We start from the raw sequence: 16709 nt of genomic DNA, 5'->3' as shown, positions 1-16709 counted from the left end.
GAGGATCCAGCATACAGCCTGGTGACCACAGTTAACAATACTATATTCCACACCTGAAAGTTGCTAAGAGAATAGATCTTAAAAGTTCTCACCACGCACACACACACACACACACAAAAGGTAACTATGTATGGTGATTAATGCATTAACTGACCTTATTGTGGTAATCACTTCACAACATATATGTGTATCAAGTCATCGTGCTGTACACCTTAAACTTACACAATGCTATTTGTCAATTCTATCTTGATAAAGCTGCGGAAAAATAGATAAGCTAAAAAAAGAAAAAAAAGATAGATGAACAAGAGGGTGCCTCGGGTTTCATCTTCAGGGGCTGGGTTAGGAGTAGAGTTTACTGAAAGGTTACCCACCCCAGCCTCTACGTGCTTCTCTATTGAGGTTCAAGGAAAATAACCCTAGTTATCTTTTCTTGCGTACTTAGACAACACCTCCAGAAACTGATGAGTGTGTTAATATTGGTTCCTTGGGGCCTAATAAAAGTTTCTTAAAGGCAAAGATATTAAGTTTGAATCTTGAAAAATTAGTAAGTTTTGTCAATGTAGGTGAAGAAGAAAAAATTTAGGAAGAAAAAAACGTAAGAACAAAGATCTCTCACCCACTCTGAATTCAGATTTAACTATAAGAAAGACTCAGAGCCAGGCAAATGGAGATACAGATATTAGCTTTATTCCTGATGAAGTATATACCGAAGGAAGTGATATAGATGTTTGGCCGTGAAACCCTTTCTAATACTCTCACGCGGTAGACACATCCCAGGGATGCTGGTATATAACTGGCACACTCCTGGTATTCATGTCCATGTATAGTCCCCTCCCCTTGAGTGTGGGTGGGACAAGTGACTTGCCTCTAATGAACAGAATACAGCAAGAAGGATGTCACTTCCAAGACTGAGTTATAAAGAAGCTCTGACTTGCCTCACGCTCATTACCCTTTCTTTCACTTCCTGGCTCTTCTCAGCTTGCTCACTCTGATGAAACAAGCTACCTGGTTGAGAGCTGTCCTGGAGGGGAGCACATAGAAAGGACCTTGAGAGTGTCTTCTGGCCAACCACCAGCAATGATATGAGGAAGCTTGGAAGTGACTCCTTCCCAAGTCAGCCTTGAGAAGACTTCAGCCCTAGCCAACACCTTAATTTCAACCCCTGAGAGACTGTGAAGCAGAAGATAAGCCACACCTGGATTTTGTGGTTTGCTGATCCATGAAACTGTGAGATAATAAATGTTGTTTAGTCACTAAGTTTTGAGGCAATTTTTTAGGCAGAAAGAGACAAGTAATAAACTTCTAGAGAGCATAGTCTCTCCTGAAAAAGTACGTGTAATAGGAGAGAATCTGTATTATCAAGGAAAGACTGGGTCTGTAGGAAAATGAGAAACAGAAGATACTAAGCCACACGTCCCTGCTTCTATTTCCCAAACTCACCAATTAGATGAATATCTCCTCTTCCCCCAGGGGGTGTTAGTGAAGGAGCAGAATTGCTCAACCGTGATCTTATATTGCTTAGCCAACAAGCTAGCTAGAATCTGGGAGCTCACCTTTCTCCCAGCTGAAGGGGAAACCTTCAAGTTTAAATTCCACAGGACTGGGACCACTCTTTCCATGGTCTAGGAGATGGCATCATCCCACCGATCTCAAGCTCCAGGTGAGGGGTAGCTGGCTTTCCAGACAATATAGTAAAGAGCAAGCACTACAAACCCAGACTGCACAGTGCCAAGCAAGCTGTGTGTTTCTCCACTGACAAGGCCATTTTCTCATGCTTATCCTATAAGAAGAGGCAATCATGGCACTGTGGTTGGGGAGAGTCCCTCCACTGGAGCAGAACCCATTCTGGGTTTAGTAGGTGCCCGGGCTGGCATGCCTCTCCTTGGGATAATGGAGGGACAGAGAATTGCATGCCTTTCTGTCTTGTTGCCCTGGCTTTTGAGATGTCCTTTTTCCCAGGATAGTCTATTGTGTAACTCATGCTGTTGTTAACTTATGGAGTCCATTCCAATCACTTGCACAACACCCACTCACCCTCAGCAAGACAGAGAGGAGTGAGTGAGAGACAGATGTCAGAAGTGTCTTCTCTGTGTTTTTCCTTCCATTAAGCACGGAAACGAGAGGAGTAAGAGTTAAGTATTCCTTCCCCATCTCCTACACACATGCACATGCACACACACACACACACACACACCCCAATGGAAGCTAGAGAAATATGAAAAGATAGGACAGATTTGGGAAATACCAGTGGATCTGCATGACGAGATAAAAATGTAAGTTCAAGGACATAGTGTGGCAGAGTGCCAGAATGCCACATCCATAGGGCTACCCTGTTGTAAGACTCCATGTTGCTCAACCCAGCAGGAGTGGCAGCCCTGGGAGTTGTGCAATGCAGTGGCCCTAGCAGAGCCCTTAGATGACACCAGTCACACTCATATTTCCTTCTCTCTCTTGACCTTTCTTATTTTAGGGATGACAGTTTTATAGGCACAAGAAAAAAAAAAAAGTCAAAATGAATCCAAGACCTGCCACCAAGGCACTGAATTGCTTCTTACCTTCCTGTTGTATTTGTGGGGCTGCTCAAAATAAGTAGCAGGATGATTCATCGGAGCCTCTGGAAGTTATCTGACAGTACTCTATTCTGGTCTCTGACTGAAGCTACTTATATCTTGTGTCACTTTCTGCAGTGACTCAGTTCCCAGCAAAGATTAATGCAGTTAGAGCATTTTGCAGAAATAGTAAATCACCTTTGCAACTGATTGCAACTCTGGAGCTGCCTAGCCTGTGAGTTATTCATGTAGCTCTCCAACATTGCTTTCATAAACAGATATTGTTTCATTCATTGCTAATCATTCCTGCCAAAGTTAGAGTAGGCTCAAGGCCAGGAGTGTACCCAGGTTCTATTCAAAAGAGCAAAAAGTTTGCAAGATGTACAAAATGTCAAGCTACTCTTTGTCCCACGCTTTTCTTTCTCTTTTTTTCTTTCTTCTTCTCCCCAAAGCTCCTCAATATATAGTTGTATTTTCTAGTTGTAGGTCCCTCCAGTTCTACTATGTAGGACACTGCGTCAGCATGGCTTGATGAGCAGTGCCACGTCTGCACCCACGATCTGAACGGGTGAAACACCGGGCCACCAAAGCAGAGTACAAGAACTTAACCACTTGGTAATGGGGTCGGCTCCTCTCAAGCTTTTCTTATGCTGATGAACACTGAATTCATACTGAATATATGCTTAAGAAGAGTATATTTGTATTCAAAGCCACCATATATCAAACCTCATCTGAGCAGTGCTTTTTGGTAATCAACCCATTAAATTATTTAATTTTTCATAAGTCTCTTTTTTACCATATTGGCCGTGTTTAGCAATGATATTTTCCTATGTCAAAATAAATGTCACCCAATTAAATATCAAAGGATATTCACCAGGAGGACTAATCTCTCCTTGTTTTTTTATTACCTAGTCCCAGAAGATAATATTTCCAGAAAAATTTAATTCACGATATTGGAATCAATGCCTTGCTGTTTTTGTGTTTTAATAATTAAAACAACCCTTCAGGGCTATGATGGCACACAGACCAGAAGCTCTTTAAACACAGGTACCCCAGAAAAGTATGCGGCACGTGGTAGAGACTCAAAAGTTCTATTGAACAGCAGAGTTCAACAGTCTAGCAGGACCACATGTCTTTCTTAAGCTTTTCAGTGATGCTTATTTAGATGTGGGAAACTTTACCTAATGGTAATAGATAAAGAAGTCATTTCATTTGTAACCCTCATTGCTCTCACTCCTGGACCAAGACTATTTTGAATTCCATCTTCTTTATTAGATTCAGGGCTCTCAAGAAAATTTATATTTCAAATGCTCAACCAATCTCTGAAATAAAGTTGAGAGAAATCATCCTTGGAAATATCAACCTGAAAACTGCGCATCAGACACTCTTTCCTGCCTGGCTTTGCACAGTCAAGATGCTAATGCATCATTCCCAGTCAGATGAAACGTCTTCAGCATCTCCTTCCTTCACTTAATGTCTAAAGAGGCTTGATGGCTAATTGTCTAATTGAAAAGCAGCATAACTAGACAGGTGAAGAAAAAGAGCTGATTTGGGTTAACCACAGGCAAAGGACTTCCGAGAAATATGTCACTTCACTTTAGCACTCTGCGGACATCACATTCTTTCTCTCAGTCATTGCAGTCATGCTAAATCAAGTATTATAGGTTAAATCTGTGATCTCAAAGTTTGCTTCCATTGCTGATGCTCAATTTTCATGCAAAAGTAAGTCCTTTTTCTTCTCTTCTCCATGGTTGCAGAGATTGAATTAAATGTCCCATTCATCTTTCATGTCAAGTAGGTGCTTGAGGAAGGCTGTGGCACATCACACAGTGGGCTTAAGAGAGTACATCTCTTCTTCTTAGTTAGGAAGTCTCAATTTGGGACCAAGTAGCATAAAAATTGTTCAAGTTCAGCTGGAAAAACACAAATTTCCTTGCCAATGCAAAGGACCTTGGCAGATTGTAGGAATGGATGTGTGGGATCCAGATATTAGGAAAGCTTAGGGGCAGGGTGGCAAAATGCACAAATGGAAAGTCATCTGAAATAATTCCAGAAGCATCCTAGACATTCTCACCAGGTTTCTGTGTGGGCACCCATTTGCTATGGGCTGAATGAGTGTGCCTTCACTAAATTCATATGTTGAAATCCTAATTCCCAGTGTGATGGAACTTAGAGATGGACCACTGGGAAGTAATTAGATCATGATGGCAGAGCTCTCCTTATGGCATTAGTGCCCTTATATGAAGTGTCACAACAGAGCTCTCTTTCCCTCCCTTCTCTCTACCAGGTTAGGATACAAGGAGAAAATGGCCACCCGCAAACCAGGATGTGGGCCCTCCCAGACACTGCATCTGCTGGCGCTGGCACCCTGATCTTAAGCTTCCCAACCTCCAGAACTATGAGAAATAAATGACTGTCGTTTAAGTCACCCAGTCTACTGTAATTTCTTATAGCTGCCTGAACTGACTAAGATACCATTGGATTCCATTGGCTTGCTGCTCTCATTTAAAGGACATGACAAATAAACATTTACCTTTAGGAGACAGATAAATCAGTCTATGTTGTCATATAACACATTTTAATCATGTTTTTAATTTTATTTAGCTAATAGGAGAAGAGCAAAGCAGTCTTTAATATCCCTTTAGTATTTTTTTTTTAACTCTGAACAGTAAGGATAGACTAGAATTGCCCTTGAAAACTGCTAAGGCAGAATGATTTTTAAGTAGCATCTCTACTTTTCTACTATCTGAGAATAATCCAATGCTCCAATATGACCCCCTAACAACCACTAAGAAGCTAATGTACTTACTGCATGCAGTCTAAAAAATCTGAAAATCTATACGGCACTGTCCAATAGAACTTTCTGCAATGTGGAAATATTCTATATTTTCACTGTTCAATATATGGCTATTAAGCACTTGAAATATGGCTAGTACAGCTGAGGAAATGAGTTTTAAAACTGTATTTAATTTCAGTTAATTTAAATTTAAATATCCACTTGTATTGGACATATTAGACAGTGACACTTCTATAGTTTCAGCATCATCCATCTTACCTCTTTACAGAGACTTAAATTATTCAACCAGACAAAGTACGTCTCAGGCCAATTCTTCACCATTATGCTGGCTTATGAACCCAATTAGAACATTGGATCATATGGGTTTATTTCACTTTAATTCTCATTTGAAAAATATCTACCTTATATAAACACATATCCGCCCTTCCACCTTACTTCCCAATACACTTATAGAAAAACATCCAGTCTTAGTGTGTAATGTTGAAAACAATCCATAAACTTCAAAGGATGTCTTATGGTATCCAGGCAGCTAGGGCTTTCGCTCTTGTTTATTTTGACAAAAGCTATTACAGCTAGGACCAACTTTTATTCAGTAATCTTATCTTCTAAAATAGCTATAAATACTAGCAAATCATATGGGACATTGAGCTTGTGCAGAAAGCTACAGAAGAAAAAGTAAGAAACAAGGCTTTGGAAAACATATATTATGGTTCACTGTAGAGGTGGCTGTGGAGAGACATCATGGCTAAGGGAATGAGTACACGCCCAAGGATAAAAGCCTTCATTCCAGTCCCAATCCTACCACTTATTAGCTGTGTGACGAGACAGGCCAAGTTAATGAACCTCTCTGAGTCTGATATTCCGTACTTGTTAAAGAAGATATTCGCTCCAGACTCTTAAAATCATTGTGAAGATTAAATCAGATAATATATGCAAATAGTTTAGTATGTAGTAGACTTTAAATATGTTAATTCCTTGCCTTTCTATTTTTAAGGCAAATATTTTGAAACATCTGGAAATTAATGGAAGCTATGCATGTTCCAGAAATATTCAATCAATGAGACATTTCTGTGAAATAAGAATTTAGTGTGACTTTGTATGTAGGCTCTATAAAACCAGGGTATCTCCAGGCCCCAGGCAGATGGTCACATTTCGAGGGAGGAAAAGCTTCTTTTTCAGAAAATCCTCTTCGGTTGGTTCCTTCATTACGATTCGGCAAAATGCCACTTACAACAGATGGATATGAATACAGGCAAGCAAAGAGGCTGCGCTGGTACCCCAAGTCTTGGCATATGGCACAAGATTCTCTCACCAGGCTGTCAAAACAGCTGCTGTGCACTTTCCCCACCTGCAGTTACAAAGCTCTGCCAAGAGTGCCCGAGCTCAGAGAAGACCCTGCCATCAGGTGGTTCTCCTGGGTTACAAACCACACCTGTTGCCTGTTGAGCACTAGAAGCCCCTTTCTCAATCTTTCCTCAAACTGCGTGGGAAGGAGATATTTAACCACTCAAGGACATTTATCTTTTCATTCACATTGATGAGACAGCAAGTCTCAGTAGCCAAAAGTGGATAGAGACATATTCGAATCTCAACTCCACAATTACTTGCAACTAAATAAAGTCATTTAACGTCTTTGATCCTTAGTTGCCTCCTCTTTAAGTGGAAGTAAACACGTTTGGTAGGATTATAGTGCTGATTAGGATAATGATGCAAAGGCGAGTTGCTGTGGTCATGGGAGTATCAGTAATAGTTACAGTAGTAACAATAACAATATCTAACATTTAATGACTATTTATTATATATCCAATACGATTCCAAATGCTTTATAAGTATCAGTCATTTAATCCCTAAAGCCACTTCACAAACGTAGATATTTTGTGAAATAGTTGAGGAAACTGAGGCAGAATGAGTTTAAATAACTTGCCTAAGATTACCAAGATAGGAAGGTGTGGACTGGAGATTAAAACCCAGACAGTCTGGCTGCAGACCCTGCACACTTAACCATTACTGTAGGTGTTAGGGGAATGACAACTATTTTTATGGGGAAAAAAAGATTCACAGGAAATTGAGTATGTTAATGAAATCTCCATTGGTGAAAAGCAAATGACAGCCATAGGGTCTGTGAATGATTTCTAACTGGCACTTTTTGCTTAGACAGGAAAACTTGCTAAGGGAAGGAGAATTCAAAGTCACTCCTTTTTATGGGAACCTAGAAATAGCGCTACAAAAGTCAAAATCATGACAGGCATATTACAAAGAAGCAGTATAATTTAAGCAATTAGGCAAATCTTGAAAGAATTGTTTTTATATTTTAATTGCTGACAGAATAAATTTAGTTAATGGCTTTTGTATTCTTAAATTTATCTTTGATATTAATCCTGGACTGTATTTATGTGATTTCACATATAGCACTTTAAACACAGTCTGACCTGATGAAATCGATTTTACTAGATCTGGCAGAAATTAACCATTTGTTGAAACCAGAGCGGTCTCACATGTTTATTTGAAACCTTTTATAACCAGGTAGATTTCACTTTTTCTCCTATCAAGGACCAGAGACCTAAGAAGAGGAAAATCAATTGAGAGCTATAGCAAAGTTAATAGTAGATTCATTCAGATTGATTTTTAAACTTATAGAAATAAATAGTCTTCACTGTGCTTACTTTGAACATTTACAACACTCAACACAATCTTTTATACTATAAATTCAATAAGACCTAAAATAGGTACTTTGGTTGACTATAAAGCCTGTAATAAGAAAGAATGTTGGGAAACTGAAGACAGTTGAGATAGAAACACAATTAGTCAAAGGGATATTAACAGATAAAGGGAACAGCTGAAAGAAAGAAGATGGACAAGCAACGCAAAGAAGAGAGAGACCGCAGCCTCCCTAAGTTCTGTTCTCTTTTTCCTCAGTTCAGCTCTGCTTGGGTTCCCCCTTCCTATGCCATTGCCAGAAAGCACATCTGCGCGGAATCCTAGGCCAACTGTAGGGTGACCTTATATGATTTCCCTCTCTCAGAGCTCTCAGTCCTGTCTTACCTCTTGGCTAATATCTGCATTTAGTTGCATCAAATACTGTATTTAGTTTTATACCTATTTATGTTGAAAGATGTGGTAGGCTGATTAATGGCTCCCCAACGATGTCTGTGCCCATCTTCCTGGAACCTTGGAGTATGTTACCCTACACGGTAAAAGAGAATTTGCAGATGTGCATAAATCAAGCATTTTGACATAGGGAGATTATCTTGTACCATCTGGGTGGGTCCAATGTAATCTAGGGTCTTTATGAGAGAGAAAAAGGAAGGACAGGGTCAGAGAGACAGAGATGTGACAATGGAAGCAGAGGCCGGAATGGTGCAGGGCCATGAGCCAAGAATGCGGGCTGCTGCCAGAAGCTGAGAAAAGCAAGGGAACAGATTTCCTATAGAGCTTCCAGAAGGAATGCAGCCTTGCTGACCTATTTTCGGCTTCTGACCTCCAGAACTGTAAGATAAAATTTGTGCTGTTTAAAGTCATGAAGTTTGTGGTAATTTATTACAGAAGCAAGAGGAAACCAATACAGGGCGGCTAGCTAGTATCAATTCTCCATTACTACCAGGATGTAGAAATCCTTCTTATAGATTTTTTTTTTTTGGAGGAAGATTAGCCCTGAGCTAAAATCTGCCACCAGTCTTCCTCTTTTTCTGAGAAAGATTGGCCCTGAGCTAACATCTGTGCCCATCCTCATCCACTTTATATGTGGGACGCCTGCCACAGCATGGCTTGATAAACAGTGCGTAGTTCTGCACCCGGGATCCGAACCGGCGAACCCCGGGCTGCTGAAGCAGAGTGCGCAACTTAACCACTATGCGACCAGGCCGGCTCCGTTTACAGATTTTTTTTAAGTTTTCTTTTCCCCAAAAATCTTAAGCATCTAGTATAGATAAACAACTTCAACAGTATCCCAAATGGGAGAAAAGGGTCTGAGCTACTGAGCCAGAAAAAAAATACCATAAGAGTTAGATGAAACTTACATCTTTTCTTTAACAAATACCCTCATTGAAAGATTCTACCTAGAACATAGAAAGCTGACAAATTGTTCCCGCCCAACAGATAAAAAAGAGCGAGATAATCTATAAAATCATAACTTTTCTTGAATCCATCCATGAGTTAGGGTTACAAGACAAACAACTTGCCTGAAATTTAAGGAATTATAAGCACCTCCAAGAAGAGACAGGACAAAACCACTGGCTCACCTCCACATGAGCATGGGAGGGAGATGAGGCTGGCATATAATTGGTAAGAACAATGCAGCTAAAATTATTAGTGAGTTGCTAAAGGCCAAGTGTAGGCTGGCATGAAAGTATAGGGCCTGGGAGATCCAGATACAAGGCTCACTAGTAGATTCTTCTCCATGGACCTTCCTGGAGTGTTCATGAGAAAGATTGAGGTCAGGGCAGAAGATGAGAAAAATTCTCCTTCTGTGGTTTAGGCCTGGAAGAGGGGAGAGACCAACTCTGCAGAAAAGGCATATAATCCCACATGAATATTTCTCCCCTAAGAAAAATTTTAAAAATCTTGACTCGAAAGGGAAAGACTGTCATTCCCAAGGTACAGACCCATTGCAACTAGGGAAAATTAGGAAGAGAGAGAGAGAGGAGGAAATCACCTTCCTTTCTCCCTGTTGGGGGGATCAGTTAATTTTCCTGGGCACAGAGCATTAGAAGTCTTTTGCCACCAGAGAAGGAGAAGGATCATTGAGAACCAGGGATTAGGGGCTCTCTGAGATAAAGCTTGGCCAGAACAACTGTAACACATCTCCATTACTCCCACTCCCAACCAGGTTATCAAATACCAAGTAACAAATACAGAACTGCAATGCTTTGAGGTGCCAGAAAGTGGCGAGAGACACTCTCAGAGGCAGAGGCAGCAGGAAAGCCTTAAAGCTGAGTGTGGAGCAAAACTATGGAGAAAAATCTTCTGTCAAACTATACCACACTTGAAGCACAAGGTAAGGCTGGAGGAATTGGCAGTGGGTGGCACCCTACAGATAACCATAGCAACAGTAAAACCCAAACTTAGCTCGACTCCTGACCCAACCGCTCCCCTCCCAGTAACAACCTAGTGAAAGGCAGCCAGTAAAAAGAAACATACATACAAGGGAACAAAAATTACATTTACAGGGGCCAGCCAGGTGGTGTAGTGGTTGGGTTCGGCATGGTTGCGTTTGGTGTGCTCCACATCGGTGGCCCCCTTGGGGGGTTCATGGGTTCGGACGCCAGGCACAGACCTACACCACTCATCAAGCCATGCTGGGGAGACATCCTGCATACAAAATAGAGCAACATTGGCACAGATGTTAGCTCAGGGCTAATCTTCCCCAAGCAAAAAGAGGAGGATTGGCAAGAGGTATTAGCTCAGGGTCAATCTTTCCCAACAACAACAACAAAAAATTACATTGACAGAAAATAGAGAAAATTAATGACATGAAAAGCTGTTCTTTTGAAAAGATCAATGAAATTAAAAAATAAAAGTCTTCTAACCAGTCTGATCAAGAAAAACAAAGCAGACAAACATTGCTATATCAGACAAGAAAGAGGGGACACCATTTTAGATACTGCAGACATTACAATAAAAGTCAGGGAATATTATGAACATCTTCATGTCAAAAATCCAACAATATAGAAAAAATGAACAAATTCCTTGAAAGATACAAACTGCCAAAGCTCACTGAAAAGGAAAGAAATAACCTGAAAAACCTAAAGACTTCTGGATGAAATTTTAGGACAAAATTTTTGTGACCTTGTGTTAGATTCCTGAAGTATGACACCAAAAGCACAATTCATAAAATAAATAATCTATTAGACTTCATCAAAATTAAAATGTTTTGCTCTGCAGAAGACATCATTAAGAGAAGGAAAAGACAAACCACAGAGTGGGAGGAAAATATTTGCAAATCACCTATCTGATATGATTCCATTTATTTGACATTTTGGAAAAGGCAGAACTATAGGAACAGAAGAGAGATTAGTTGCTGCCAGAGGCTCAGGTGGAGAGAGGATATGACTACAACCCCTTCTATAGGTTGATAGTGGTGTTTGTTATGTGACTCTTGTTATTCATCAAAACTCATAGAACAGGGGCCGGCCCGGTGGCACAGAGGTTAAGTTCCCACGTTCCGCTTCTCAGCCCCCCGGGGTTCACCGGTTCAAATCCCGGGTGTGGACGTGGCACCACTTGGCACACCATGCTGTGGCAGGTGTACCACATATAAAAAAAGTAGAGGAAAATGGGCACAGATGTTAGCTCAGGGCCAGGCTTCCTCTGCAAAAAAAGAGGAGGACTGGCAGTAGTTAGCTCAGGGCTGATCTTCCTAAAAAAAACTCATAGAACAGCACACCAAACAGGGTGAATTTTACCGTATGTAAATTATATCTCAATAAAATCAGGTACAAACAAGAAGAAATTCTCATTTAAACCGCAGAGATATACAAGGCGGACAAGGTCCCTGTGATTTTTGAGTAAAATGCTACTGGAGCAGGCAGACAGCAGACAAGTAAACACATACATACATAATATAATTTCATTTGACTGATTGATATAATTTCATCTGAGTCATTTATACTAATGAGTGTAATAAGAAAGAAATAAGACAGGCTAAAACAGCGTGCTTCCCAAACTCATTCACATAATGACAAATAATAAATAACAACACTTAATATTTAACAGTACATTGAGTTAAGGGAACTAAGGCTGCTCCCAGTGAGGGGGAACTGGTGGTGGCTCAGGGATAGGAGGATACAGTCTCCCAGGCATTGTCCGCCCATCCCAAGAGGGAAGGGGATCAATGCTTGGCGACCGTTATAATTCATGGCCCATGGATTGGAAAATTCTGGAGGAAGGGAATGGATGGGGGTTGGCTTCTATTTTGGATAGGGTGGACAGGTAAAACCTCTGGAGATGTAACATTTGAATAAAGACTTTGATGAAGGAAGAAGGTCCTGAAAAAAATCTGAGGGATGATTTCTAAAGAAACAGCAATCACAAAGGAACTTTTTCCTGAGAAAGAAAGGAGTTTGGCAAGTTAGAGAAAGAGCAAGGATTATGGGGCTAGAGAGGTGTGAGCAATGGGAACCGTGATGGGGTTAGGGGTGGGGTCAGAGGGGCGCTCAGGAGCCAGGTCATTCAGACCTTAGAGGTGATAGCAAGATATTTGGAGTTTATTTATGTCTAAAATGAAGCTATTAGAGTGTTTTGAAGAAGGGAATAGTGTGATCTTATTTATAGCTTTAGAAGATTGATATGACTTTTGGGTCAAAAGTTTTAAAGGGTCGGAAGTAAAAGCAAAGAGATTCGTTAGGTGGCTAGTATACTTGTCTAGGTGAAAGACGAGAAGGGTTAGCCTAGGGTATTAGCTGAGAAATGGTGAAAACTAGTGAGATTAGGAAAATAATCTACAAATATCCTAAGTGTTGATGGATTAGATATGGGTATAAAGGGAGAAATGGCATGAAATTCATCTGAGGCTTTTGGTCCGAACAACTGAGAATGGTGACATCATTTAGTGAAGCGGGGAAGATCGGGGAAAAGCATGTTAGGAGGTTTGGTTTTGGATATGCTAATTTGACATGCCCATCAGATATCTGTGAGGTGACGTGAAATAGGCAGCTGGATATAGAAAATATGGGATTTGGAAGTCATCACGATGTAGACACGTGTTTGCTCACTTATAACCATGGGAGTAGATGAGATCACCTGGCAAAGAGTCTATAGATGAAGAAGAAAAGAGAGTTAAGCACCGAGTCCTCCATACTTCAAAATTTTGAAGACAAAGCAGTTAGAACTAGCAAAAGAGAATAAAGGAGTAGAGGGTGGAGTAAGAGAAACGCTGTGTAAACCTGGTGTCCCAGGAGTGAAATGAACAAAAGTGTTCCCAAAAGGATGAAGTGACCAACTAAACAACATGCTGATGAGTGTTCAGGTATTATGAGAACTTGGAATTGAACAGCGGATTTGATAAGATGTAAGGCACAGTGACCTTGGCAGTTCATGGAGTGATGGGAACATCTGGTTGGAGTAGATTAGAACGACAATAGGGGTAGACTCAGTGAGTATAGCTTTTGATGTATGTCCTCCAAGGGGAGTAGAGAAGAACATGGTAGACACTGCAACATGTTTAATACTCATGGGAATGCGCTCACAGAAAAGGGAAAAAAAGTGATGCAGGAGAGAATAGAGGTAATAGCAAAGACTAAGTCTCTGAGCGGTCAAGGGGGATAGGATTCATTTTGCAATAAAAGCAGGAACAGCTCATGTATTATCAAAAAACACAGGAGTGAGGGGGCCAGCCCCAAGTGGTTAGGTTCGTGCACTCCCTTCAGTGGCCCAGGGTTTCTCAGGTTGGGATCCTGGGCGCAGACATGGCAACGCTCATCAAGCCATGCTGAGGCGGCATCCCACATGCCACAACTAAACTGGAGGGACCCACAACTAAAAAAAATACGCAACTATGCACTGGGGGGCTTTGGGGGGAAAAAAAAGGAAAAGTGAAATCTGTTTAAAAAAACAACAAAAAAAACACAGGAGTGGGAAAAACCAAAGTGTATAGGAGTGACTTACAGATTGATTAAGGTCAAAGACAAGAAGTTCAAAGGAAAAGATAGGCAGGGGGATAAGAGAGAAAAGCAAGAGCTAAGAGTCCAGTTGACCAGTGAAGAGAGTCCAATGGGGCTGGAGTTTTACACTTCATTTTTTACAGAAGTTTTTGGCTCTATTTCACAGAGCAAATTCAGTAATTCTCTATGTACCTGTTTTGAGTAAGGGCGTTTTCTAGAAACTTCACAATGACTTTGAACAAACGGCAGAAATTTCCACTTATTTCCAGAAATGCCTGAGTAGATATGTTTTTAGATGAGTAAGTGATACGATGGTACTATATCCTAAATCCATTCCCTTCCTTAGGTTCTGAGCTAGAGGAAAGGATAAGGTCACAAGAGAGTTCTGGATGTCTGATTTATCAACCAATTTCTTATGAAAATCTCTTTTCTTTCTAGGAATTAATTCCTTCTTTTGGAGGAATTGCATCTATCCTCTCATTAAAAATAAGTGGTTTTAGTAAGAGTTGCCAGCTTTTCTGAGGCCACAGAAGGGTTGGTGGTATTAGGAGAGAGGAAGGGAATGGTGGTCATAGAATGTGATTCAAGCGGAATATTTTCTCAGGAATTTTCTAATTAGAATAAATTTGGAAATATTTTCTCTACAGCAACAAAGTTGGGAAATGTGAGCCTGGGAACTGACAGGCTCATTGAGGAAATCTGATTTAAGAGAGTGAGGCTGACAAGGAGGGAGAAGCGGAAATGAAGAATGAAGATGGAGTCCTGATAGCATTTGGTCCATGGTTCAAGGATCCTCGCCTTTCATGAGCTTTGTTTATGTGAAACAACAAATCTCAATTTTCCCTTAAGTCAGTAACAGGCTCTTCTTCATTTCAACAACAAAAAGTCCTGACATATAAAAATGGCTACCTGCAGAAAGAAGTATTACAGGTGATACATCCATCCTGGGGAATCCATGATATACAATAGCAAAGTCATTATTAAGACTATCGTCTATTATTTCCAGGACTCAGACATTGGGTTCATTATAGTTGAAGTTTCAGAGGATTTGGTAGAAAAATCTGTACCTCTAAATCAGATGTTGACGTCTGTTGGCTCCTTCTTGTGTCCTTCAGTATACGGAAGACCAGCTAGCGTTACTGAATGCAGACAGAGAAGAGGAGAGAACCATTTTGCTCACTTTTCAGACTGTAGCCAATGATCCCAGATCGACTAACATCAGAGACTCATGTGCCTGTTAAATTGCATGAGTCAAATTCTCTTCTACATTCTAAACAGATGCACTACACAGAAATGTAGATACCAGGAGGGCCAGAGGAATGAGCAAAGCTTGATCTCAGCAGACATCTACCAGGCATCCCCTGCGAGGCAGAGGTAATAATGCCTCACTGTAAATGCACTGATCGAATTGGACGCAGCCTTGGGGCAAAGCGCAGATTAGTTCTGTGTCAGTATCCCAGTCAAGGCAAGAGCAGAGGCAGAGAAAAGCTCTTAAGCCAAGGCTGTTAGGACACAGGCAAGATCCTGGGGACTGTTACTGTTGCAAAGAGAGAATGAGGTAATTAGAGTCAAGATAAAAGGTTATGACTAAGCGATATTTTGTAGCTTGTCATCTGCCAACTGAAACTCATACAATGAAATCATCTCATATTTCAGTTGGGTTTGAGAGGGTTGGATTGCTAGAAAACCTCCAACATGCCAAGGTATGCATGTAATTGATCTCCCTCAGCCCAAGGCAATTCCCAGACTTTTCTATGCTCATCAAAGGAACTGGGCTGAGAAATCTATAACGCACGCTCTGGGGCTGTACTATGAATGTGGCAGCTACTAACCACTGATGGCTCTTTAAATTTACCTTTATTAAAATTTAAGATATTAAAGATTCCATTCTTCAGTCTCACTGGTCACATTTCAAGTGCACATGTGGCTAGTGGCTAACACATCAGTTAGTGCCAAAGAATATTTCTAACATTTCTATCTATTGGATGGTACTGCTTTTGGAAATAAATAACCAAACTTCCTGAAGGGAGAAAACAACAAAAGACAGCACACAATGTTTCCAGCCGGGGAGGCAGGATCTGGGATAGCCATAAGTTGCCAACCAACTTGCTACTGAGATAGGAAAGGTTACCAGCTGCTGTCCTGTCATTGAAGACATTCTAGCCCCATTGTTTATGATACTATTCTAGTTCAGTGGAATATGATATATGTTCTGGAGTGGCGATCATTACAAGCTATTTTCCCTTTCCCTCTTTTATAATTGAGAGACCTTGTTTAAATTTCTTGTTTTAAAAATTTTCTCCACTCTTAAATATTTTGGAGTAATATAAAGTCAGAAGGCAAAGGATAGTGATGCAATATTCTAATATAAGAAAAAAGAATTGGCAACAGAATTTATTTTACCACAGAGAAGGTAAGGAAACCAAAGGAGCAATGAGTTTTACCTTGGTTCCTAACCATTACGACATCACCAATAAAAGGGAATAGAGAGTTCTACATTCTCCATTAATTGCAGGACTACTGTCAGAGTTTTCTGATAAGTAGACCCCAGTGAGCCAACACTTATGAATGGGCCCAGTCGTTAAAAAAAGGCAATTCAAATAAAATGAATATCCAGAGAGATAGAGCTTCTGGAGAAAACAGAGAACAACTGGAACAAAACACACACACACACACACAAAGAAAGAAAAGAAATATAAGTCTACTTATAGAGACTCAGAGCACAAAATATATTTCTGGAAATATATAGTTATATATTTATAATTT

This window comes from Equus quagga, chromosome 11, assembly GCF_021613505.1.
Source record: "Equus quagga isolate Etosha38 chromosome 11, UCLA_HA_Equagga_1.0, whole genome shotgun sequence".
NCBI lineage: Eukaryota > Metazoa > Chordata > Mammalia > Perissodactyla > Equidae > Equus > Equus quagga.
The sequence above is the reverse complement of the archived record's forward strand: the minus strand, read 5'-3'. Positions refer to the sequence as shown.